The 27,527-nt window shown below is 36.6% G+C and overlaps 2 protein-coding genes across 2 annotated transcripts in view; both read left to right on the top strand.

Moving 5' to 3' along the window:
* LOC134746188 (inositol hexakisphosphate kinase 1) overlaps positions 1 to 27,527 on the top strand; it is a 356,169-nt gene that overhangs the window by 139,729 nt on the left and 188,913 nt on the right. The gene's annotated exons all lie outside the window — the stretch shown is intronic.
* Positions 21,942 to 27,527, top strand: part of LOC134746189 (beta-3 adrenergic receptor-like) — a 107,312-nt gene continuing 101,726 nt past the window's right edge. The window contains exon 1 of the mRNA XM_063680515.1: positions 21,942 to 22,144. The gene's annotated coding sequence lies outside the window, so the exon portion shown is untranslated. The remainder of the gene's footprint in view (positions 22,145 to 27,527) is intronic.

The raw sequence follows: 27,527 nt of genomic DNA, 5'->3' as shown, positions 1-27,527 counted from the left end.
ACTTTCTTTCTCTTGTCAGTGCGAGTACGAGTAACTGACGTCGATTTTTGAGTGGTACGTGTAGGTTCAGAGTATTCGATATATTTTGTAGTTTCTTTGTATAGCCAAGACGGTAACATTCCCGCAAAATTAAGGTGTGACTCCGGGGCCTCCGCCGCTTTAAATTCTGGAATCAATGAGCGTTTTTACTCTAGCTGTTGTAGTGTATACAATATAGTCCAGCAATTTTCAGTGTGCTTCACGGACCCCTAGGGCTCCACAAAGCCTCTATGGGGGCTCCGCGAGAAAACAATAATAATAAATTCATTTATTTCGATCAACGTAGGATCACATTACATTATCATATTACATAAAATTAATATATTAAAATTAAGATTAAAATTAAAGTTAAATTAAATTAATAACACATTATATTTTAACCTACTCTAAAATAATAAGAGCCTTAGAGAGGCTTGTACACCAGCACGTGAATTATATGTGACGTTTTAACCAAAAGGTACCCCACATTGTCGCTTGTCGATAAGGTTGATTTCTAATTGAAGCTATATGGAAATAGCGCCTTACTGACAAGTGACAATAAGTACCCTTTTGGTTGAAAATGACACATATGACAGTGATTCAAGTACTGGCAGTCAAACCTCTCCGAAACCACAGTTAATTTAACGAGCTAAACCGACCGACCCGAACCGAAGACAATATTAACGAACCATTTTTTTTATTTGGGGCTCCGTCAAATTTTTCGCTTTCTAAAAGGGTTCCGTCGCCAAAAAAGTTTGAGAACCGCTGACATAGTGTATTTATACATGATAAACTTGTTGTTCTTCGTCACCACGAGATCTATTATTTGCCTCGTAAATGCCGCTCTCGTATTGGACTTACTTGTCATTTACGTAAGTGCCGCAATGTTAGGGACGCTGTTTAAACCATCATTTAATTGATGTTGAAGGCCAATGACTAAAAAATAGTTATTTGTTATACAAGGGTGCAAAGTTGTATTTTACCCGCGAGTGTGGAATTGAATAACGAGCAAGCGAAAGGATTCTATAGTTGAACCACGAGCGAAGCGAGTGGTTCTAAAATAGAATCCTGAGCGTAGCGAGTGGTTTCAACACACGAGAAGTAAAATACATTTGCACCCGTGAGTAACACAAAACTTTTCCCCTCACTATAGCGAGGAAATTGCAATATCCGCAGGCGTTAGATCATCTTCATCAATGGAATCACTCTTTTTTTTACAATAATACGATATTATAACAGAAAACTCTGGAAGTTGTGTATTTTTACGTGTCGGAGTCGGCGAGAAAATTTTTGTTGACAATGTTGACATTTCTGTCAATGCGTTTTGAAATTGCATCGACTCAACTTGTGCGTTCAGAATTACATTCAACATCATTTAAAAAAACATATGTTTCTTATGGAATTTAAGGTTTATGACTTAAAATCATTAAATAAAGCTAAATTTGGTATTTTTTATTAAATTCTCAAACCATTTATTTAATGATATTTAATATCGAACGAACCATTATTATGAGCGTTTAACGTTTTGTTATCTGTCAAAAGCTACTTAAACACGCTCCATCCAAGGTCAAATTACTTTCCCCACTAGTGGATAAACTGCGTTTTTCCCCGCTTGTTTTAAAGGATAAAAGACAGCTTTCCGAGCTAGTGAGGGGAAAATATGTATTTTTACCCTCACTTCTTTATTGTATATTATTTATAAGCGAACCCATTTAGTTTTCAATTAATTACTCTTAAGTAAATGTTAATTTAATATCAATGAATGGTAAACAAAGTTTGAATTGGAAACTTGTTACTTACTGCTAATAAGTGGCCCTAATTCGGTTCTAGTTCAGCAAAAGTTTGCAAGCAGATGTGCCCATTTTATAGGCCAAACATTTAAGCTGGATTTGCAATCGATACAGGAAAAGTCCATCCTTGTTAGGTTGCATACGGCAAGCAGTATTGCTAATCTTCTAGTATAAATCTTAATGTAAATTTTTATTTTTATTTTATTATTAATGTAATTATTGTATTTATAACGCTAATTTTAATTTAATTGTTTTTTTAATGTAATTATAAAAAAACGACATATTATGAATATAAATATAATAAATGGTTGGTGCATTTGAAAAGCGTTTTAAAGCGTTCGGGACACACCACATTACACGAGCGAAATGCACTTCAAACCTCTTTCGATTGAATTTTAATCTTAAACGGTGTATGGCGCTAAAATGTATTTTCAGAGTGTATTTACAAGGGAATGGTGGTAAATCTCTATAACCACAAGCGGGATTTACCGGCTCCGGTAATAATTTAGAATAAAAAACCAGCACCGGGGACAACCCTAGTATTTCACTGTAATACATGCATGATCTTTTCGGCTCATTAATTTTAAATAATTACATGTTTTATTTGTGTTCTAGTGAACGGGGAATTCGTAAGGCGGTGGGCGCCGTCTAGTACGACACGATGCGTCACATTCTATAAAAACCGGCCAAGTGGTTCCGTACAAATATAACTTTTTTTTTTTATTTTAGTTTTTTACAAATTTATAGTTTTTAGATTTTTCCCTGTACTTACAAGTAGTTAAAAAAAATATTACTTGCCAAATTTCATAGTTCTAGGTCAACGGGAAGTACCCTATAAATTTTGATTCCCTTGAGAGTGTCTACGTTTTTTGCGGCATAAACGGCCGTATCTCTTTTAGGGTTCCGTACTCAAAGGGTGAAAACGGGACCCTATTACTAAGACTCCGCTGTCCGTCTGTCACCAGGCTGTATCTCATGAACCGTGATAGCTAGACAGTTGAAATTTTCACAGATGATGTATTTCAGTTGCCGCTATAACAACAAATACTAAAAACAGAATAATATAAATATTTAAATGGGGCTCCCATACAACAAACGTGATTTTTTTGCTGTTTTTTTCCGTGATGGTACGGAACCCTTTGTGCGCGAGTCCGACTCGCACTTGGCCGGTTTTTTAAAGTTAATTTAGAACTTTGATTTTTTCACAGCTTCAAGGGTCTGTAAACCTGAGTATTATGGTTTTAATTTCAACTCGATACCTCCACGCGTTTCCGAGATAATGGGTCTTGACAGACAGACGGACGGACGGACGGACAGCAAAGTGATCTTTCCATGACGGGTTATTACGTCCATTATTTCGCCAGATACTTTCTGCTGACACGCTGCTAACAATTTAAGGACAAAGAAAATACACTTTTCTCGGTTTCTCTCAGCTAAATATTCTGAAAAAGTGCTACGAACGAATAACATTTACGAGATAGATCGATTAACTGTTATACATATAGTACCACGTCGAACTCAGCGCACAATGTCTATCGGAGACAGAGCCTTAAAAGAGATGAAAATGATGAATTCGTAAGGAAGGTGAATTTTAACGAAAAATAATTTGCACCGATATCACACAAATTTGTGTGGCGCAAGTACAAATCATACGTACTCGTATTTGCTAAACTATACAATGAATGTCTTACCGTCGCCTTCCGCCATGATGCCAGACACGTCACCGCTCCGACGGTTCAGAATTTCTGGAGTGTATTCTCTGGGCTTCAATCTAAGCTCCATATCAGATCCTAGACCAGAGAAGAAATATCAGTAAGCGTAAGGAAATTGAAATAAGTATTTTGTACGAATATTTCTCAGCAGTCAGCAGTGGATACCGTCTCACGTCACGCCATCGCCACGCGCATTGGTTAGAATCATCGTCATTTAGCGAAGGTGTCCGTTGCAGCTTTGCAAAAATGCTTTTGTATGTCCAATTATGTTCTCCTCTACAGGTCGCATTTCTCGACCGATTCTCGTGAAAATTTAGGAGCAGGTTCAATAATTATGTAGCATTTTTTATCGATGCTGTTTTTGAAAATTGGGCTTCGCGATGTCTACAGCTCACAGCGCCAGTTTTAATTAAGGTTACAAACGTAAAAAAAACACACCTAAAATCGAATCGAGGATATTATTATAAAGTAAATTTGAAAGTTCCCCAGTCTCCGGCAGCTCCACCGCTCCAGGCTATGGTAGCGGTCGGGATAGCGGTGGAGCAGGAAGTGCTAAGAATCTCCGGAGGCGTGATGGCTACCAACGACGACAACTGGCCCTGGTAACGTATAACGCACGCACTTTAAGGAAACGCACCGGACACCCACAAACTAGATGGACGGATGATCTCGTACGCGTCGCTGGGAGCCGGTGGCTGCAGTGTGCTAGAGATCGCTCCGGTGGCGGTCTATGGGGGAGGCCTATGTCCAGCAGTGGACGTCCGTGGCTGATAGGTAGGTAGGTAAATTTCAAAGATGGTAAGAGCGTGTACTGACTGGCCAAGACGGTGTATTCTGCAAGGCAGTAGTCGTATCCGAACGCGACTCCAGCGCCGATGGCAAGCGCGAGCGCGTACAGCACCATCAAAAACACCCATAAGCCCAGGACAAAGGTTAGCGTCCTGCAGGAATAAGTCTTTATTATGTATCTTAGCGTTTCGTTTACTGTGAAGGATTGTCATCTTGCCTACGCCCCTAGTGCTACTGATTTAATTAAAATTCGATTCAAGTGTTATCAATATCGATATGAAGAAATTTCTAAATATAATAACAAATGTGACTCTTCCTTGGCCTAAACGTTATTAACTAAGAGCGTCAGCTCTTTTTTTAACTATTTGCGAATCGTTTTATGTATACTTATGGTAATTACACATAAATATTCAACATTATCTGACATTGACTCAAATTATTCTGTCAATCGTAAAAATTACAACAAATTCACAAAGTTACGTACGAGTTTAAATTATAAATAGTCTGGTCGAAGTTTCACCATAAAGAAAAGATAGTCAGACGTTACGGTTTAAATTAGTACGTACATTACGACACAAGTGCGAATTATCTTTTCGCATGTGAATTGTACAACGTTTTACAAAACATATGGCCCTTTAAATTTTCGCAATACGCATGTCGCATACGTATAGTACTAGCACTAGGGCGGTAAATTAGCACTATATGTACTGTAAAAGCAATTACGTTATGTTTATTGGAAAATATACTAATTATTACATATATCAAAATCTCAACTTAATTTAAATTAGCCTCCTAGTTCTAACTCGGCTGTAAAATAGACTGTAAACAACATTTGTATCCGTTCAACCAAAGCAGTTTTTTAATCACGGCTCTCAGAGCGTTTTAATAACCCCAGCCAGCCGCGGTATTGCAACTTACTCGCCGGTTTTATGTTTCTTTTGAACGCAGCCTAAATTAAAATCCCATTTAGATAAAACAAAATAAATATAACAACAACTTTTCCAGGACATAATAGATATAACAACACTGCAATTAAAACCAGGAGGCCGATTTTTTAATTTCGAGCGCTCGATTTCATCACTAGAAAATCTGTGGAAAACGGCGAACTGTTATAAATTTTGAAATACGATACGATCAATAGAAGTTGGGAATCTAGTGAGCACTCGTTTTCAATTCTATTAGTAGAATTTAAATGCCTAGTAGTGGAGATATATTGAAGAGAGCCACACGAAATCGAGCGCTCGAAATTCGAAAATCGAAACCAGTATGAAGACGATATCAATATTTTTTAAGAAAAAAACACCGACTAATCTCCCCCATTGAAGTCGGTGTTTTTTTTTGCCGCTGAAAGTTCACTTATTGTTGATGGTGCACTCTTAGATTCCAGACAATGAAATGAAAAAGAGAGCATCTTTTGCCTAATTATGTAGAAAACGTAAGCACATCGTATATATATTATCTGTTGTGACCTGGGTTCCGGAAGAAAATCAGTGCTTTGCTCCAAAGAGCGAAGCGTATCACTGAGCCGTGACCCTTTTGTCCTGCTGCAACGCACACAGTTTGCACATAATTTTACACCATTTCTGTTTCATTTTTATTAGGGTATTTTCGTTATAATTTTATTTCTTTGTTAGTGTAAGTAGTAATTAGTATTTTTTTTCTTCTGATGTGTTTGTAAATTAATATTGTGTGTAATTGCAGCTGTACAAATAAATCATTTATCTATCTATCCATCAAATGAGGTAAAACCACACACTTTTCCAGTAGCATTTCGTTTTTGTAAGGGTCGCAGTTCTAACCTAACGTAACATACTTTTCTGATAGCATTTCGTTTCTGTAAGGGTCACAGGACAGGTCTAACCTAATCTAACCTACTTTTCTGATAGCAGTTCTGTTCTGTGAGAATCGCAGTTCAAAAATAACCCACTTTTCTAGTAGCATTTCCGGCTCCGGTTCTGGGTCCGGATCCGAGTCCGGGTCCGTATCCGGCTGTCCGGGTCCAAGTTTGGGTCAGAGTTCGGTCCGGGTCCGGGTCCAAGTTGGGGTCCATGTCCAGACCCGGGTCCGAGTCCGAGTCCGGGTCCAAGTTTGGGTCTGGGTTCATAAGGAAGAGAACAAATCGCCAAACGTGAACTATGTGTCATTGAAGAGTTCCATTCTGATCATCATCAGCAGTTCCACTTCATCAAATGTCACTTTTTTAAATGTAAATGCTGGATTTGTTGATGAAAATACAAAAATCACTATGCCTTTACATTTGAGGAGTTCCCTCGGTTCCTCGTGGGTCTCATCATCAGAACTCGAGCTTGACAAAAATATGTCTTAAAAACTTAAGTTGCTTAACAAACATAAAGAGGAGGATAAATCGCCAAACGTAAACTATGCGTCATTAAATAGTTCCATTCTGATCATCATCAGCAGTTCCACTTCATCAAATGTCACTTTTTAAAATGGCAATGCTGGATTTGTTGATAAAAATACATAAATCACTATATGTATGCCTTTTATATTTGAGGAGTATTAGAGTATAAATTAAAAGGTAACTATCTGTCTCTGTAAACTGTTAAAGTAGGTTACTCCGTAAACGTAATTTAGTTTATTAAAGTCCCGCCGTGTGGCGCCTCTATCAATGCGAAACCGACAATGATGTAACTTGGTCTTACGTGTTATAAGTAAAATTAAAACAAAGTATTAAAAGAATTCTCATAGTTTAATTGATAATAGCCTGGCCCCAATAGGTTATGAGGCCCAGGCACGCTAGTGCGCGTAGAAATAAACTGTGAAGAGCAGAAATAAGTTGGCGATTGACTGTGGTTCGTGTAAAATATCTACTCTCAAGATGGAGGTCACTAATGCAATGCGAGTAGAGAAATTTGATGGTAGAAATTTCCGTCAGTGGAAATTTCAGATAAATTGCGCCTTGAAAGCAAAGGGTTTGGATATTACGAAAGTAAAACCGGAAGGAGGAACGGCGACGCAGTCTACACAATGGTTAAAAGAAGATGGCATGGCTATGTTTATTATAACCTCGTCTATGGATTTGAACCAAATCTCGTTGATTGAAAATTGTGGAACTGCTAAAGAGATTATGGATAAATTGGAATCGATTTATGAACAGAAGTCGGAGTATAACAAAATGATGGTACATGAAAAGTTCTACCAATATAAAATGTCATCTACCGACAGCATTGCTCAGCATATTTCGAAGGTCGAAAATCTGGCAAAGCAGTTAAAAGAAAGTGGAGAAACTATAAGTGACATGGCTATAATGACTAAAATCCTGTCGACCCTGCCATCAAGTTACCGTTCTCTTCGGCAAGCGTGGTTATCTTTGGATTCGTCTAAGCAAACACTATACAATTTGACTTCAAGATTGTTAGATGAAGAAGCAACTTTGACTACAGAGGAAGAAAGTGAATCCGCATTAATAGTGTCAAAGAAGCTAGGGGCACAATATAAACAAAATAACAATAAAAATAGTAAAGCCGGTTCCTCCAGTCATACACATAGATTTGTTTGTTACAATTGTAACAAGCGGGGACACTTTGCAAGGGACTGCAGAGCGCCGAAGAAATCTGTTCGCAAGAACCAAGAGCAATCGGACATGTTAGCGTTCAGCGCTGAGAGTACCTTGTCGTCTACATATGGTGATAATGTGTGGTTCTTGGATTCCGGAGCGAGCATGCACATGACTTTCAGAAGAGAATACTTCCATGATTTGGAGGATTTTCAGAGTGACGATAAAAGGACGGTCAAATTAGGGAATAAACTACAGATTAAAGTTCATGGAAAAGGCTCTGTACTCATAAATAAGGTTGTTAATGGGCAAAGTGAGCAAAGTATATTAAAAGATGTACTATATGTGCCTGACTTGCGAAGAAATTTATTCTCGGAGGGTGCAGTAACTAGAAAAGGTTATGTTATTACTAAGGATAACAAAAGAGCGCTTCTAATTAAAAATAATGTTGTGGTGATGTGTGCCGAGTTGAAAGACAATAATCTGTATCAGTTGAACATTAAAACTGTTATACAAGAAACCTGTAATAGTGTGGTAACTGACATTAAAGTTTGGCATGACAGGCTCGGACATGTTAATACTAAAGAAATACAAAATATGAGCAAAAATGGTGCAATTCCTGTGGTACTGACTGGTAGTGATACTTTTATATGTGAAGCATGTCAATATGGCAAGCAGTCCAGGCTCCCATTTAATAAATCTCATAGAGGGCCAACACAACGTGGAGATATTGTTTACAGTGACGTCTGTGGCCCTATAGAGGAACTATCTGTATCAGGAAAGAGATATTTTGTTTTGTTCAAGGATGGAGCCACAAGCTATCGTCATATTTACTTCTTGAAACATAAAAATGAAGTGCTTGACTGTTTCATTAAATACAATGCTATTGTGAAGAACAGGTTTCTACATGATGTGCGCACTTTACACACCGATAATGGAGGTGAGTTCGTGAACCAAGAATTTAAGAAGTTTTTAGAAGACAAAGGCATAAGCCATGAGTGCACAGCGCCCTACACAGCTCAGCAAAATGGTCGGGCTGAGAGAGAATTAAGAACGATTATGGAGTCAGCTAGATCTATGCTTTATGCTAAAGATATATCTATGAACTTATGGGCAGAAGCTGTACATTGTGCAGTATATATCTTGAACAGAACTTCGTCCAGCCAGACACCTAACATCTCGCCCTATGAACTCTGGTTTGGAGATAAGCCAAGTCTGAAACACATCAGAGTATTTGGCTCCGTGGGATATGTACATACACCAAAAGAGAAAAGGAAGAAACTAGATAAGAAGTCTGTGAAGATGTTGCTGGTTGGATATGAGCAAGAGAACTACAGGATGTATGATAAAAAAACAAGAAAAATTACAGTATCGAGAGATGTCAAATTTGATGAAGGAGGTGTTCCTGAAAAACGACAACACTTTGCACAGATAAAATTAAGTAGTGATGAGATAATGATAGACAACAATATAGAAAATGATCAAGAACAAGGTGTCTCATCTCCATCACAAACAGAAAGTCAAGACGAATTGTCTACCTATGATAGCATACAGAGTTCAACCACTGACTCTGACGACTTGTATCAGCCTCCTAAGCGAATCATCATCAATGAAGAGGAACTTAGGAATGTGACACTTCGGTCTCATAAAAGAAATGAGAATAATTTGGAAGTAAATTTTACTGAAGTGGAGATACCAAACACATATCAAGAGGCAATTAGTGGTGTAAATCATCACGAATGGAAGAAAGCTATTAGAGAAGAGCTTCAGTCTCATGAACATAATAATACATGGACTATAACTGACAGGACAGACAAGAAACCTATTACAAGTAAATGGGTATTTTGTGTAAAACGAGATAAAGAAGGAGAAATAGAAAGATTTAAGGCTAGACTTTGTGCCCGAGGATTTACACAAGTAAAAGATCTGGATTATAAGGAAACTTTCTCGCCTACAACCCGGTATGATTCCATTAGGTTGCTATTGAGCGTGGCAGCCAAAGAGGACCTAGAAATACAGCAGTTTGATGTGAAGACTGCCTTCTTGTATGGTGAGCTATCCGAAGAAATCTACATGGAGGTACCAGAGGGCATAGAAGTTGAGTCGTCAAAAGTATGTAAGTTAAACAAATCTTTATACGGCCTTAAGCAGAGTTCTAGATGTTGGAATAAAAAGTTTTGTTCATTTTTGACTACATATGGATTTAAACCATGTCAATCTGATAATTGTGTATTTGTGGGATATTTTAATAATATCAGAGTATTGCTAATTATCTATGTCGACGATGGGCTTTTACTGTCAAAAGTAAGGATATTATATCCATGATTTTAGATGACTTGAAAAGTAATTTTGAAATCAAAACAGTAGATTCTAATTGTTTTGTTGGCATGGAGATAAATAAACAGAAAGGATGTGTGTCTATATGTCAAAAACGTTATATAGATAACTTAATAAATAAATTCAATATGACAGATGCTAAGAGCTGTAATACTCCTGCAGATGTAAATGTACAGTTATCGAGAGACATGAATGAGGAAATGGGCAGTGATTTCCCATACAGAGAAGCAGTGGGAGCATTATTGTTTTTATCATCTGTGTCAAGACCTGACATTTCCTATGCAGTTAATCTTGTAAGCAGGTATGTCAGCAATCCAGGTACTATACATGTGAATGCTTTAAAGCGAATTATTCGCTATTTGAAAAGCACGAAAGAAATGTCAATTCGCTATTACAAGAACAGCGAGCTTGTTGGATATTCAGACTCTGACTTTGCTGGTGATATAGATACGCGGAGATCAAATACTGGATATTTATTTTTAATGAATGGTGGTCCTGTTACATGGGCTAGCAGGAAACAGAACACCGTGGCTATGTCAACAACCGAGTCAGAATTTATGGCTGCCAGCGATGCAGCTAAAGAAATTTTGTGGTTAAGACAATTTTTACTTGATATAAATGAACCACAAGAATCTGTAACACTTAACATAGATAACCAGAGTGCAATTAAATTGATTAACAATCCAGTTTTCCATAAGCGAAGCAAACATATAGACGTGAGATATAATTTTATTAGAGAGAAAGTAGAAGGAAAAATAATTAATATTAAATATGTGGAAAGTTCATCTCAACTGGCAGACTTTCTCACTAAAGCTCTGCCTGTTGGCAAATTTAATTGCATTCGAGATCAGATATTATTTTAAGCTCTGATTTATTTAGTTTTAGTATGTTTTATGTATTGGTGGTGGTTATGGCAGAAGTTACTTGAAGTTAGCCTTATTAATTTAAGTGGGAGTATTAGAGTATAAATTAAAAGGTAACTATCTGTCTCTGTAAACTGTTAAAGTAGGTTACTCCGTAAACGTAATTTAGTTTATTAAAGTCCCGCCGTGTGGCGCCTCTATCAATGCGAAACCGACAATGATGTAACTTGGTCTTACGTGTTATAAGTAAAATTAAAACAAAGTATTAAAAGAATTCTCATAGTTTAATTGATAATAGCCTGGCCCCAATAAGGAGTTCCCTCGATTCCTCATGGATCCCATCATCAGTACTCGAGCTTGACAAAGATGTTTCTTGAAAACCTAACTTGCTTAACAAACATAACGAAGAGGACAAATCGCCAAACGTGAACTATGCGTCACTGAAGAGTTCCGTTCTGATCATCATCAGCAGTTCCACTTCATCAAATGTCACTTTTTTTAATGTAAGTGCATGATTTGTTGATGAAAATACTAAAATCACTATATGTATGCCTTTAACATTTAAGGAGTTCCCTCGATTCCTCATGGATCCCATCATCAGAACTGCTTTTTGACAAAAACGGGACCAATCTGTATGTATATACTTACAATAAAAAAAAAGAACTTTCAAAATCGGTCCAGAAATGACGGAGTTATGGAGTAACAAACATTTAAAAAAAAAAAAGAAAAAAAACACAACCGAATTGAGAATTTCCTCCTTTGAAATCTTGAAGTCGGTTAAAAATATAGAGGCTAATGGCTGATTCGTTTTAACAATTTGATACGGTGGGTCCTCCACTCGTCTTAAGTGGTGTACTCTCCTTGACCATAAATAATAAAATAATAAGTTAACAAGATTCGTACCGTATCTCTGTTTTGGGAAATGACTTCGCAAACTTAATCTATTTGTACATTAAGTTTGCGAAGTCATTTCCCAAAACAGAGATACGGTACGAATCTTGTTACCTTATTATTTTATTATTAATTTTCTCATTTGGTGTTTTTAATTAAAAGCAGAGACCAAAACAGTCTTAAGTATGGAAGAGTCAAGGAGATACCTATTCCAAATATATACACTTTTTAACCTTATTCTGATGGACTAATATGAAAAAGTGCGATGTAAACAAGCTTATAAAAACATATACATAATATTAAGATACGCAATCTTTGGCTTGTACTTATTATATGTATACACAGTACATTACATTAGTAAATAATAATAGTATTTCTTGTCTATTTTCTTAAATGTCAGGCAACAGGCAATTATAACAAATTTCTTCGTTTTCTTAAATAACTTCCAAACTGTTTACTCGTATCTTAAAATTATATATATGTGAAATTTTCACAATGAGCCCTTTCATTTGATAATAATATAGTTTACAAAACTTTTTTTTTTAATTTTCACATTTACTCCCCAAAAGTGGCCCTAATGTTTAAAATTCATGTTTACGTTACGTTCATCTTTGAGTCACAGACTTACATATTATCTTATGCACCAAATTTCAACTTAACCCTTAAATGCATGATTTAAAAAATTACTACTACTACTACTTGGCGTTTGCCTGCTTCAGACTACGCGGCGCGAAGCCGCGAACGCGAGTGTGGAGTCGATTTCGCTGATTAGCGAACTAGACTCCACACTCGCGTTCGCGGCTTCTCGCCGCGATTCGCGCACAAGTGTGGAGGGTCCTTTTGGTTTAGTCAGAAACTTAAGCTTTTTTCTGTTATCTGTGAGCTGTCCAATGCTTTGTATACATTTGGCAACAATATGCATTTAAGGGTTAAATAGGTCCAGTAGTTTCGGAGCGAATAGGTTGTATACCAGAAGGTGCGGAACCCTAAAAATATTAAAGCAACAGCATATTTGTTTAGATCACAATTCTATCACCCCATCTTCTGTAATACCGCGTCAATGCCCGTATTAGTGAAAACGGTCGTTTACATGCGTTATTATACTGAATGTATTTGGGCTCAGGAATTCGGAAAAATTGAATACAAATGTGTTTAGATCCCCAGCCTCGGATATAAGGGACTTAGCATATTCGCAGTTGAATTGCCATTTTCTGGGACTTTTGTTTACTCACGTAGACAAAGAGGCCGATTATCTTTCATCAATTTGATTTGGTTTTTATCTAATTTCGATACGAGCTTGGCACTTAGCACCGATCAGCTTTACCAGCTCATGCTGATTGATGCTGATGAAATGCAATAAGAGGGCCTATCGCCAACAACGAAAAATCTAAAATCGTTATCTGCCTCTCTATCGCTCTTGCATATTCGAGCGACAGAGGGGCAGATAACGGTTTTAGATTTTTCGATGTTGGCGGTAGGCCCTTTGGATTCGTTTAATTTCGCTCGCACTTATTGATGTTGAGATTCTGATGACACGTCATCAAGCATGGTCGTATCAAAATGAGATGAAAACCATATCAAATTATTATAACAGAATCAGTCTAAAGGCTGGCGTCCACTAGGCTCGCCGAGGCGAATCGCAATAATTCGCCTTCTATACATTTACTATGAAACTGCGTCTATTGATAAAGAGCCGCGGCACGTCGAATCGAATTTACCATTCATAGTAAATGTATAGAAGGCGAAAAGGCTAGTGGACGCCAGCCTTTAAAGTTAGTTTAATCACGTTATAGATTATTATGATACAAAACCGTAATTACAAAACAAGTTACAAAGATCAAAATATACGTCAAACCTTGAAATCTAAAACACAAACGTATGCACATAAAAAAACATAAAAAGACACTAAAACTAACTAAAAAAAATAAGCACTACTGATATACTATCCTACTTATACTATCAGCCCCATTCCCACCCCCACCCAGCCCAAAAGTGCCAAATATGCTAGCGGCATTACCGCGCTGGATGGCAAGCGATATCTGTTGGACCAAGTAGGAGCCTGAACGGGGATCGCACCAAATCGTAATTATTTTGCGGTTAAACGTTACTTGTTCTCCGGGTAAATGTTGGCTATTTGTATTTCATAATTTCATTGATAAGAGGAAAGTCGAAGTCGAAGTAGAAGAGTTAAAAAGTCAAATGTTGAATTTTGAAGATTCACTGCCAAATGTTGAAGAGATAACACAGAGAAGCTGTTATTAAGAAAACAAACTTCCCCTTAAGAAATTTGGATACATAAATCAATATAATGTATTCGCTGTATTTACATAGAAATGTGTTTATGAATTAGTCTACCATGAATATGCTTTCGTTCAGGATATTAATGAATGTCGAGCTGATACTTTCTTCTAAAACTGAACTTTGGTCTAATCATCATCTTCTCAGCGTTGTCCCGGGTTTTTGCCACGGCCCATAGGAGCCTGAGGTCCGCTTGGCAAATAATCACAAGAATTGGCGTAGCATAGCGTAGGTAGTAGTTTTTACGGAAGCGACTGCGATCTGTTTCTTCAGGCTACTATATCAACCAACTTCCAAAAAAGAGGATATTAATATACGAAAAAACCCGGACTAGACTTCATTCCTGGTTCTACTAGTCTTTAGGCTATTATTTACTATAGAGGCTTAAATAAGTATTGCCATACCTTTGAAAAAAACTAAGAGACCACTTAATAAAACCAAATATGCAGCACATTTCAAGAACAGCTGACCCTTAACAACGGCGCTTCCGGCTGCACTTCACCGTGTGTAAATATCCCATTGCAAGCATTCGCAGGAACTCTAAAATAAAACGAAAATATTATCAACATTAGCCTACGGCCCCTACCACGGTGACAGGTGCGACAATTAGAGGCCAGGTTAGGCCTGGAAAAGAACCTTCTTGACAAAAAACTAGGGTTTTGTCAAGAAGGTTAATGCTAAAGATGCTATATGCTGGGCCTAAACGTGGTCCGGTAGGTCTTGAAAAAAAATTGTTTTTAATACTGCGTCGGTGGCAAACAAGCATACGGCCCGCCTGATGGTAAGCGGTCACCGTAGCCTATGGACGCCTGCAACTCCATAGGTGTGTGGTAGTAAATTATAAAGAGTGCTCAAAATCCTATATAGCACCGGGCAACCCTAGCCTCTTTGAAACGGGCAAAAATGTAAATGAATCATTCATGAGTCGCCCATTGTGGTGTAAGGCAAGCTCATTCTGTATGCACTCGGTTTGGTGACAAAAATGGTCGAAACATAAAATTGCGGCTTTGTTAATTGTTCAAGTGGAGCCTAGATGGGTGAAACTCCTTATTGTCTATTCCTTCCCTGAGGGCCTAGCCGAGATGACAAACGTACGTCGAAAAACACCAAACTAATATAAAAATGTACCCAGATGACAGATTCGTTTTTGACAAATTTTGTTTACTTTTTATAAATAAAGGGTCGACAACTCGCTCGAAACACTTCTATAATTATAAGTTTTACAGGCTATGGTGTCCGCTTATGACTCTCAGAATACACCTATTACGTGCCAAATTTCTTTAAAATATATCGAATACTTTCCGAGTAAAATGGCTATGAGATACGGACAGACAGATGGATAGACGGTCATACGGACGGACGGACAGACAAATATGACGAAACTATAAGGGTTCCGTTTTTGCCATTTTGGCTACGTAACCCTTAGAAAAACTTAATGCAATATTCTCAATTGCAGACCAGTGCAACTCTTGCTAATTTAATAAAACTGCTACCACTGCTCTTAGCGTTTTCTTAATCATGTTCCAGCTCGCGTATACAAACACTACTGGAAATGCAGTCTGCTAATTTAATTTAAGAAGAAACTTACAAACTAATGAAGTTAGGTATTTACAAACAGCAACTATATACGACGGTTAATGTAATAGTCTGTAAGAGCAGTTGTTTTGAAATGTGAAACAGTGCCCATTAGTGACCTTCAAACTATAAAAAAGTTATATGAAATTAATATGGATTTGATATCCCTCGGACTTCGCTCGTACTTATAAATTTCGACACGAGCAAGCCACACTGCGAGTGGTCTCAATCAATATGAAATGTTTAAATTTGTTGTGACGTTTCAGTATTTATAACTTACAAAACTTGAAATTATAAATTACAGTCTGAATTGTCTAGGTCGTATTAGGCATACGAAGTGTTAATGTTAAATGTTAATGCTATTTTATTTAATGTTAGTGTTTCAGTGTAGTGTTCAAGTTTGCTGTTCCAATTATGTATGAGCTATTGTGATACCTACTCTAAATAAATGTTTATTTTTATTTTTAGTTTATTTACCAATAAGTTCTAGGTTAATCGTAAGGTTTCTTATGAAAGTATCTCCGGCTATAGTTTCATAGAATTTATTTACCAGGTTGTTTTTCGACGAATAAATAACAAAAAAAAACTATTGGCTCTCACGCCTACAATTAGTTATTAATTATAATTACATAGGTATTATGTTAGTTGGCAGATTGTCAGAAAAATAATATTATTTAATGTTCAATGATGTCTAATTTTCTGTGTATGTGTAGATAAATAAACGTAATAATAAAAGCTCGACATACCTACTCTGTTTAGACATACCTAATACTGGCAACATAGACTGATTTAGATAGATAGTTAAATCAAAACATGTATTTCGCTAGTTAATTATTATATTATGTGTGGTGTGATAATTACTATGTTGGACTAATTTCCATAGAAAAATGATACAAAATATACAAATACTAAGGCTCTTTTTATTACCCGCGTAAAATTACGAAAGAAGCCTAATGAAGTTTGGCATATCTTGTTACGTCAAGGGTTTAAACGGGTCAAACACAAAACTGTGTTCGCGTCTTTCCTGTTGATATGATACCCAAAAGTTAAGGGCTATAAAGGGTAATTTTCTTATTTAACCCTTATCCACATGAAAAGGTACTCCTGTTATTTGGATAAGTATGATACCTACATGCCTACAAGCTGTTATAATGGCCCATATTTACATACCAATTCATGTAAAATTCCAATCGATGCAAAGCAGATATAGTATAGACGTAGCTACTTGGTAAAGATTAAATTTGACTCACCGCAATCTAATAGTTTAATCCCATTCAAGCTGTATAACGCTTTACCTAACAAAATAAATAAATGGAAAGGTTTATTTACATGATATTTACATTTGAAGTCAAACGACTACTGACAATAGAGTAGGTAATTTATACATTCTGACATTCTCATTCATAGACTAAAGAAAGAGTAATTTAGTCATCAAACCTATTTTTGAGTATAGAGTATAAAGGAAGATTTTTTATAATAAAACATAAATTATGGATGGTATAGAAAGGATGCCAATCTCTTATGGCAGAATTGTTGCAAAAGCGACCGCTTTCAGCTTTAAATAATAGTTCCTAGTCTCTCCGGTGGCGCTAGTTAGGCTCTGGGACATGAGTATAACATGAACCATATAAGGCAACAAATAACCCGACCAAATTACGTAGGTTGTTTTTGGTAGTATTTCGGTGTATGGTGGCGCCGCCTAATTACTGTTTTTTGATGAACACTTTTCATACATAGAGATTTGGCTCCTTTATATAGTCTCCATGACATAAATAAACAAAAAAAAACCATCGAGGCATGGAGACTATATAAAGGAGCCAAATCTCTATGTATGAAAAGTGTCCATGAAAAAACAGTAATTAGGCGGCGCCACTATACACCGAAATACTACCAAAAACAACCTACGTAATTTGGTAGGGTTATTTGTTTCCTTATATGGTTCATGTTATACTCATGTCCCAGAGCCTAACTAGCGCCACCGGAGAGATTAGGAACTATTATTTAAAGCTGAAAGCGGTCACTTTTGCAACAATTCTGGCATAAGAGATTGGCATCCTTTCTATACCATCCATACATCGAGGGTTTCGTACTACTGTTTTTTTTTTACAAATAGGGTATTCTCCTACTAGTCAAATCAGTTTCTTTTTTAGAATTGTCAAAACGATTTGCCAATATGGAATTTATATGAAACATTACACAATGACGCCACGTTCAACTCACCTCCTTTTTATAGTTCTATCCGATTTATTAAATAGAACTTGTGTTTAAAAAGAACTGCCGTAGTTGTCAAGGGACTGTCTCATTTTGGGCGAAGACGGAGAGAGTCATACTGTCTTTGTCTTGCACTGGTGCTGGCGCCCAGAAGAAGGGGATGAGAGTAGTTTTTATTGTTCTTATTTACTGACAAGATTTGCTTGACCAACTATATCTATGTTTTTCTAATAATTATCTGGTGCTTCATTTCATGCATGAGTTTTCAGATTTTTCCCTGTATTTGTAGTGTAGACGATATTACTTGCCAAATTTAATAGTTCTATGTCAAATGAAGTACCTTATTGCTTTTCTTGGGAGTGTCGAAGTATTCGTTTTACATTAACTTAGAAGTTTGATTTTTTCATAACTTCAAGAGGTTGTAGACCTGAGTATATTTCAATTCGATACCTCCACGCGTTCTCGAGATAAAGTGTCTTCACAGACTGACGGACGATAAGGGTTCCGTTTTTTCCTATTGATGTACGGAACCCTAAAAACAAATAATTAAAAGCGAAACACGGTGGCAACACCAGTATTATTGTCCAACATGTGTAAGTTGTCAGATGTCAGGGCGTCAGGGTTATTTTGAAAAGTGTTTGTAAACACAAATAAATTTAAATATTTCTGTGTTAAATTTGTTTCATTCGACAACACAAAACAGTAAGCGCCAAAATAAATAAAGGAGCACGAAGTAAAGCCCGGAGGATACCTAATAGGTACATGGTACTTACATATATATAAACCGTGATTTGTAATTTTATGGAAAAGTGGTTGTTCACAATTTCAAGTTTGCATGGTATGATCAGTTTTAGAGGTGTACCAGTGAAAAGCTGAAATGGGTATGTATTTCATGATAAATTAACCGTCTCGATTATCGACAAAAATGCATTAGATTAGATTAGATTAGATTTATTTATTTCACAACATATGATTACAGTACAGTCGCCATCAGATATATCGGAGCGGCCGAGGTGCTCAAAAATATCTGGACACGCACTAACGCCTTGACAATAAAGGCGTGTTCAGATATTTGTGAGCTCCTGGGCCCCTCCGATATATCTGATGGCGACTGTACAAATTACATTAATGTCAATTTATACGAATCTATATTGTCATCGTCAGAAATTGGAATTGTTATGAACAACATCAAAGAAGGAATCGTGGAAAAAACATTATTTAAATGAGCACATGTACATAGGGTCACGTAGTTTATTACTTATATTAAAGCAATATGTTGCCGAGTCAATATTGAAAGTTTTGCGACGCGCCCATCTATCGCTCGTTAGCATGAAATGTACATGCACTGTAATTAGAACATATGTATTACTTATATATTTGTTGGCTATCAATAATCAATCAATGAAACACCTACTAATAATACCTACTTAATACAGTTCATATAACTGTCCGCAAACGCAATATAAAAATTCTACCTCAGAACAAAGACTATTATTCTGAGCCTACTGCAAAAGTAGTGGCTCTAACTCTTTAAATTCGTGAGCTGTAGACCTCACTGACCCCAAATGTTCCGCCATTTTGTAAGAAATTTCAAACTGAACTGACAAAAAAATCCCATAATAACTATCCAATCTGCTAACAAAATTTCACGAAAGTCGGTTGCGAAATGCGACCTGTAGAGGAGAGCAGCCGGACAGATATCCGAAAGCATTTTATTTTAGTCCAAGCTGAAACGGACACCTTCGTTTTGGATCAGTTAATAAAATAGGACTTAATCGCGTACAAACTTACGTTTATTTATGGCCTGACCATGACGTTTCGAACCGCGGAGAGTTCCATAGGCCTGCCCTAGCGTACAAGTTAATCAAGATCAAGTGCGGGTAGTTCGCAAAACCCGCGCAGCAAGAAGATGTTAATACAATTCCTCGCCAGACTGCCTGTGACCACGAACGTAACGTCACGTTCGAAACGTCAGGCCATAAATAAAAGTAAGTTTGTGCGCGATTAAGTCCCGTGTTAGTTTTAAAATTATGAGTGAAAATCGTGTTAGTTTAAATCAATATAATAAAATAGGAATTTTAATAACAAAACTTCCGTGAGACACAGACATATTAAATATATTAATAACGGCGGGTCACTCACGTATCACTCGGTACGGAGTGAAACATGTCGAGCGTTTTTCGACTTAAAATACGCGAGTGACCCGTTATTAATATATTTAATTAAATAGGAATTCCTTAAATTAGGTATTTGATGACAGATTGAGACAAGGACGTAATAATCTTCCTCGCTATCCCTTTTTTTTTGCTGCCATCTGACCTTCCAACCCAGAGGGGAAACTAGGCCATGTTGGGATTAGTCCGGTTTCCTCACGATGTTTTCCTTCACCGAAAAGCGACTGGTAAATATTTGTCTGATATCAAATGATATTTCGTACATAAGTTCCGAAAAACTCATTGGTACCAGCCAGGGTTTGAACCCGCGACCTCCGGATTTAAAGTCGCACGCTCTTACTGTTAGGCCACCAGCGCTTGAGGACGAGTAATGGTGATCCTGTAAATCGTTATGGAACAGTCGGCAGCAAAAGCAGCATGATGCCGTCTAAGTCAACTTTGCACCGATTTGAACATTTTGAACACAACAGTGTCATTTTATAAACCCCATATTTTCATAGAAACTTGACATTAATGATGACACTACCACACTTCGTCATTGTCACTGCCACGCAAAGTTAGCTTGGTCTGACCACAGACCTGTAATTTTTATGCTTATCCAGTTCTGTGGGTCCGACTAATAATACCGTACCGTACCGTGCCGTACCGGGCGTGGTGGGTGGTCAGATTTAAAAAAAAATAAAAAAATATTTGTAAACATAGGTTAACTATAGATTTTATACAATAATTTAATTATGTTTCACTATGTTTTGCCATTTGGCATACAAATATAGTAAAGAAGAGATGGAGCATGCATTAATTATCAAACAAAAATAAGAGTGTACAGAATGATCTGCACCCGTCTTGCTCCTAACCCGTGCACGTGTAAATTATTTTTAAGACCTCGTCCGCTTAGCAACATCTATTGCCGACTTCATACTGAATTAACTAGATCTGCACATTTATTTATACCTTTCAAGCTATGCATATAGTATTATGACGTAGTGGCACAACATACGCAAGCTGCGTGCGCCGTGTGCAAGAACTATAAAGTGCTTGCACATTATACTGTTTACTTTAACGCATTCACTGTTCACCGATAACGTATGAGTTCCGTTTTAAAGCGAAAAGCGGCTACGAACATAGAACCCGCCTAGCGGGTCGCTGGCAGTCGAATGTGTTAAGAATCTCCTTCTTCATACTAAAAAGTAGTGATTCTTTTTACTTGGTACTAAAATTAATGAAGTAAATATTCGCATCCCTACTGAAGGTTACAAACGTAATTAAAACAAATTTTAACTAATTAATATAAAACCAAAATAACTTTCTGTATCAGTTTGGTAGTAATAACTTTTCTTTTGGATTTATTTAAACTACTGTTATTAAAGTATCCTTCAAACAAGTACGGTTTACGAAACAACGCATGCAAAGATATGTGTTATTCTACGTTATAGTATATACCTAGTTATACTCGTAGTATTATTTTTTTATGATAAAAGCCTGCCTACACTATCGCATTGGGAAACTGTAAAGCTAGCTGTAAGATTTATTAAACATTTTTAATTAAATAAAAATATTACCGACTCATGGTTTAAAAAATCACTTGTCTAAATGCATTTCACATTTTGTGAAAACTGAAAACAAAGCATGGTCGTGCTATAAAATAACTTTGTTTATTTACGAATTCACGAGAATCACGTGCGCTAAAACATTAAAATGCCAGTCTACAGGTAAAAATGTTAATTGACAATACTGAAATGTATACCGACCGACGGTGTTGAGGCTCAGTCCAACTCGCGTCGTATGGCTGGCCGGTTGTCCCGCCCGCCCTACGTTCCGATTCGTATTTAGAATTATCGCAACTGCGAACATGTGAATCCAAATTGAAAACTTTTAAGAGTAAAAAGTCTTCTTTTGAGTGACTTTTGGAGACGGGTGTTATTCAAGTGAATAAAAGCAATTAAGGACTGCCTCGGATTTTCTTCTTAAGGTAGGAAATTTGAATTTCTTGGGTTACTTAAGCTAAGTTAAGCGTTTTAAAGTATGCGGTATTTTGCTTAACAATTGCCGGGTGTAGATTATTTTTATAATTGGTCTCCTTTTTTTATTAAAAATATTATGAACTACTGTTACTTTCTTTACTTGTCTTTTCATAAAATGTTTAGTTTACCACTTAAGTGCATTTTTATAACGAAAAACTGATTTAACTGATATAAAATTATTTAGTTCCCGTTGTTGTTCTTTAAGTTACAAATAAAAGAAAGTTGACAATAAGAACTTTAGAAAAAAAACCGGCCAAGTGCGAGTCGGACTCGCGCACGAAGGGTTCCGTACCATTACGGAAAAAAACAGCAAAAAAAATCACGTTTGTTGTATGGGAGCTCCATTTAAATATTTATATTATTCTGTTTTTAGTATTTGTTGTTATAGCGGCAACAGAAATACATCATTTGGGAAAAATTTTCAACTGTCTAGCTATCACGGTTCATGAGATACAGCCTGGTGACAGACGGACAGACGGACAGACGGATAGCGGAGTCTTAGTAATAGAGTCCCGTTTTTACCCTTTGGGTACGGAACCCTAAAATCACTGTTATAGTTTCATAACTAAGATCAATGATTGTGTACAAAGGTTTGTGTACAAAGGTTTCTCAGGTGTGACACTAATTACAAGGTACTCCAGGGCGGTTAGTCCATACCAGCTAGTGAAGGCTTTCTTTGTACTTCAAAAACTGATAAGAAAGTTGCATTTTATCCACATGTGTAGCACAGTAATCTGATGCAAATTTTAAGTTGTTTGCCCACGTTGGCTGATATAATTGACTTTTAAGCAATAATTTTGAATGATAAATATTTAATAACATTCATTTGAATTTGATTTGTATTGTTTTACTTATATTTGGTGTGGTAATTTTTTTTTGTGTTTCACTCTGGAGCAGATTGTTTAACCCACGTGCCTTGAAACCCTCGCAATGCTCGAGATGCCACTTTTCGAACCACTCCCTGCGCTCGTGGTTCAATTTTGGAATCTCGCTTGCTTGGATATCAATATTTAGCAGTTAGCACGAAGGGTTAAACAATACATACAGGTTGGGTACATAAATACGTACCGTAATAAATCGATTCGCCTGATTACAAAATGGTTTAAAGTGAGTAAATAATTTCTTTGGTGGATACCAATTATCCCGTGGGAAATGGGTTGCCAGTCCGCAGTCGTTGGTTAACGTAGCGTTCGTCGGCTCTCATAATATTAAACTACAGTCCTTTCGATAATCTGAAAAGCTGCCAAAGTTATTACTAATATAATACACTTCGGGCCACTTGCACCATTCACTAAATATAACCATGGTTACCAGTACAATTTGAAACTGTTTTAACGGTTTAACCGGTTAACCCCGTGTTAGTGGGATGGTGCAAGTTGCGCTTACGGGCTATGAAAAATGAAAATGACCATGGCCTTCAATGCCCGGGGCGGCATTTCGAAATGTTAATTAAACATATTTTTTTCCATAATTGCTTTAGGTATGCCAGAAAAAATCTCTCTCAACCCTTTGCTTATGAAAAATGTTTTATTGAAATTCCAATACTCACCCACTAATTTTGGTGTCCCCATGGTGTCCCTAATGTTTTTCTCCTTGTTACGTTAACAGTTGATTATTTGATTATGAATACCTTATATAGATAAAGTTCAAATTAAAAAATGGCTAGTTTAGTTTATGTTCTAGTTGTACAGTTGCCATTATATATATCGGAGCGGCCAAGGTTTTCATAAATATCTGACCATGCACTTAAAGGTCTTGATTAATAGAGGCTTCGTTCATATTAGTTTTTCGGAAACACGATAAGTGAATTTTTGGCATTGAATTCACTAAGTCCCCGCTAGAGGACAAGCTTTCATCATCAAGGCTATTAATAAAAATCGACTTTTCACTTACTTTTCAGATACAAATTTAATATCCACGATAATTTAAAGCTTGTCCCAGAAAAAATGAGGCATTTTAATTTTCACAATATCTTACACAACAGTTAGAAACCAACTGTTTTATGGTAAATTCTTGTTACAAATTTAAAAAACAACATGTATGTACGCATGTTTTAAGTGTTTGACTTTATAAATCCAGAAATTTCGTAATTATGTTGTAATGCCTGCCATCAGGTTATGTACATAGGACTCGTTATTAATTTTTAAGCTTTTTTCCATTTCGACTTGAAATTTTCAACTGATATGGCGTTAGTTTTATGTTTTAAGTGTCTGCTTTTTTTTTATACCACGTCGGTGGCAATCAAGCATACGGCCCGCCTGATGGTAAGCAGTTACCGTAGCCTATGGACGCCTGCAACACCGGAGATATTACGCGCGTTGCCGACCCTTTAAAAACCTGTACACTCCTTTTTTGAAGAACCCCATACTGTAGCCCCTCGGGAAAACCTCGGCAGGGAGCTCATTCCACAGCCGAAGCGTACGCGGGAGGAAATTCCTCTTAAACCGCACAGTACGCGACCATTTAGGTGCTAGGGTGTGAGGATGAACACCCTGCCGATGACGAGCGGTGCAGTGATAGAAAGCGGCCGTTGGCATCATGTCAAACAATTCTTCAGAGCATACGAGCCCATTATTTTTCAATGGATCGTAATTCAGAGCAGTTGGGAGGAATAAGGTGTTTTTCCACAAATTCGATATTGTTGACTTAGTACCACTTTATCGCTTTCTTGGATAATGGTAGATGTGGTTTCAACATCAGTTTAATATTTTGCATGTTTGTTAGGTACTTTCGTTTATTTGTAGGTCTTTATGGAGTTAGAGTTTTGAATGATTCACGGTTAGTTTCACTGCGTCGAAATATCGGGAGCTCATAAATAATACAAAAGGTAATCACGGTCTATATCCCGGTCAATATACGTCTTTAAGGAGTTATTTTTTTAAAGACTGCACTGTTCATTTGTACGCTTTGCACTTTTGGCTAACGGCAAGCTACCTCGAATGGGACGCTGTTTGACAACCGCGCGTGCGGCGGGCCGCCATTTTTAATATGGAAAACACGCCCCCTCGCGGCTGCGCGCCGCACGGCGCGAAAATTTAAAATATTGCTTTGCCGCTCGAGGGGATATAGCACAGACAGGGTAATAGGCGTTTTTTGCAACGCAGCTATGATGTTCTTCTCTGTATTATTTATTAGAAAACCTTCGTCTTCCATCAGTTTCTTAGAATTGTTTTAACATCCTTTGAACAGGTCTTACTAACTACATAGATTAACTTCACTGCTAGTTTTTCGTGGAAATGCCTCGATTTTGTAAGTGTTTGTACAACATTTTGTCATGTAGTTTTTTTCTGTGATGGCGATATCTTCGAAAATGTAAACGAAAGCGATTTTTTTAGAAAGAATAAGAAAACTGGTATTTTTTACATATAACAGTCTCCAGCCTTTTGGTCAGAAGTCTAGTGCGAATACAAACAACATTTTTTTCTGGGACAAGCTTTACACAAATTGATGAAATCGCAAAGGGATCGCTTTTATAATAGGTACATCAAAGGTTCTAATATTCATAATCGTTCGCTTCCTACCTGTTTGAATTGAAAAGACCAGAAAAACGTTTTACGTCGACGTTCATACGTCTCTCTCAGTTGGATAGGTCACGTTTTACCTGATGCGATTCTGAATAAATTATGACGTTACAGGTGCCGCAAATGAATCCATGCTTGTATTTGTTATGTTAATTTGGTACTACGACGAATGTAGGTATTTTTAAAGGATGTCATTAAAGTGATCTATTTTTACAAGCTTTTATTTAACTTGCAATGTACCTATGTAATTTAATTTTTGGTACTAGCTTTTATCGCCGACTGTACTTTTCTTTCCACAGACAACTAATACTCATCGAGACAATTCTAAAAACCCCAAACACAATTAGGTTTCGTTGTTTTATCACAGAGTAGCACCTCCTGTCTCCACATCAGATCAGCTCGATGGTACCATAATATTGCATTGTCACCTGACTTACATTGTATGCAAATTTTTAGCTTCACTGGAAGTCGAGAAGTGGGTCAAATTTAACTTGCAAGATTTGAGCCTTACAAACATACATACATATACAGTTAAGTACATTGCAAGTTAATAAAAAGCTTGTATAAACATGTTATCACAGACTTTTTGTTTAGCTTTCTATAGTTACCTAACATTTGTGCAACCCAGTAAATTGTCGATAGTTTAAAAATAAAGCTTTCATACACAAAATTAATTGGAAGCAGTGACAGTTGAAACGAATCACATTGAAAAAATATATATTGGTTTTTCCGGATGTTAGCAATATTGTCAATTTAACACAATGCAGCCCAATCAAAAATCGTTAGAAGCTTATAAAATGATGTCAAAACAAATCACAAAGCACCTCACACTATGATTTCGTAACGGATAAGATAAAATTAGGTGTCCTATTTGTTATCTTTAGAATCTATTAATATTAATCCGATATAAACTAGCGATATTTGCGATACGAATTATGATATTGGAATCACTCATTTTAAGGGTTCCGTAGCAAAAATTGTAAAAACGGAACCCTCATAAACTATAATTCATGTGTCTGTCCGTCCCTCTGTCTGTCCGTAAGTCATAGCCATTTTACTCTAAAATTATAAGGTATATTTTAATGAAATTTGGAATGTTATTGTGAGCCGCCACTTAGTTAAGAACTTAAAATTAATAAAATATTTTGTAAACGTAGAACTAAAAGTTAAAAAATAAACTTGTGCGAGCAATACGATTTCCATTATGGAAATCCCATTGACAACCAACAATTAAGTGGTCTGCATGCGTTACAACTTACAAAAGGAACGTATAAATATGTTATCTTCTTAATAATAATTTGATTTTGAGATTTTGGGGAATTTGGGGACAACAGCGTAATTCCGCTGCGTCATCAGAAATAAAAACTGCCTATTGGCGTTATCCATAAACGCGTTACTGGCCTGAATTAGCTATGAATCGTTTGTATTTATCTGTCATTTTGACTTATGTATTTGTAAGAAAGGGATAAAACATAATTTAACTAAATCGCCTGTAAAGTTTTATGAATAAGGGGGTAACAAAAGAATTATAGGTTATAATAATGGGAGGAAAGGGAACGACGTCTCGTGACTCTCCATACAAACTCAGTCCACGTTTTCTCTCTGGATATTAGCTTTATAGAAAATATTGATGTATATTAACCACAGCTACGTCCCTTCGTTTGATTTTCCATTTTCTTTTATTTTAACAATACATGTTTTTCTCGAAAACTTCGTGAATGTTACTTGCAGGGTAACATTTTATACTTTGTTATTATTTCCAAGTTTACACAAAGGATAGTTTTATGCAGCCAAGAATCTATTGTGTATT

Source organism: Cydia strobilella, chromosome 12 (genome assembly GCF_947568885.1).
Source record: "Cydia strobilella chromosome 12, ilCydStro3.1, whole genome shotgun sequence".
Taxonomy (NCBI): Eukaryota; Metazoa; Arthropoda; class Insecta; order Lepidoptera; family Tortricidae; genus Cydia; species Cydia strobilella.
Note: the sequence above shows the minus strand (reverse complement) of the source record. Positions and strands in the feature narration are given on the sequence as shown.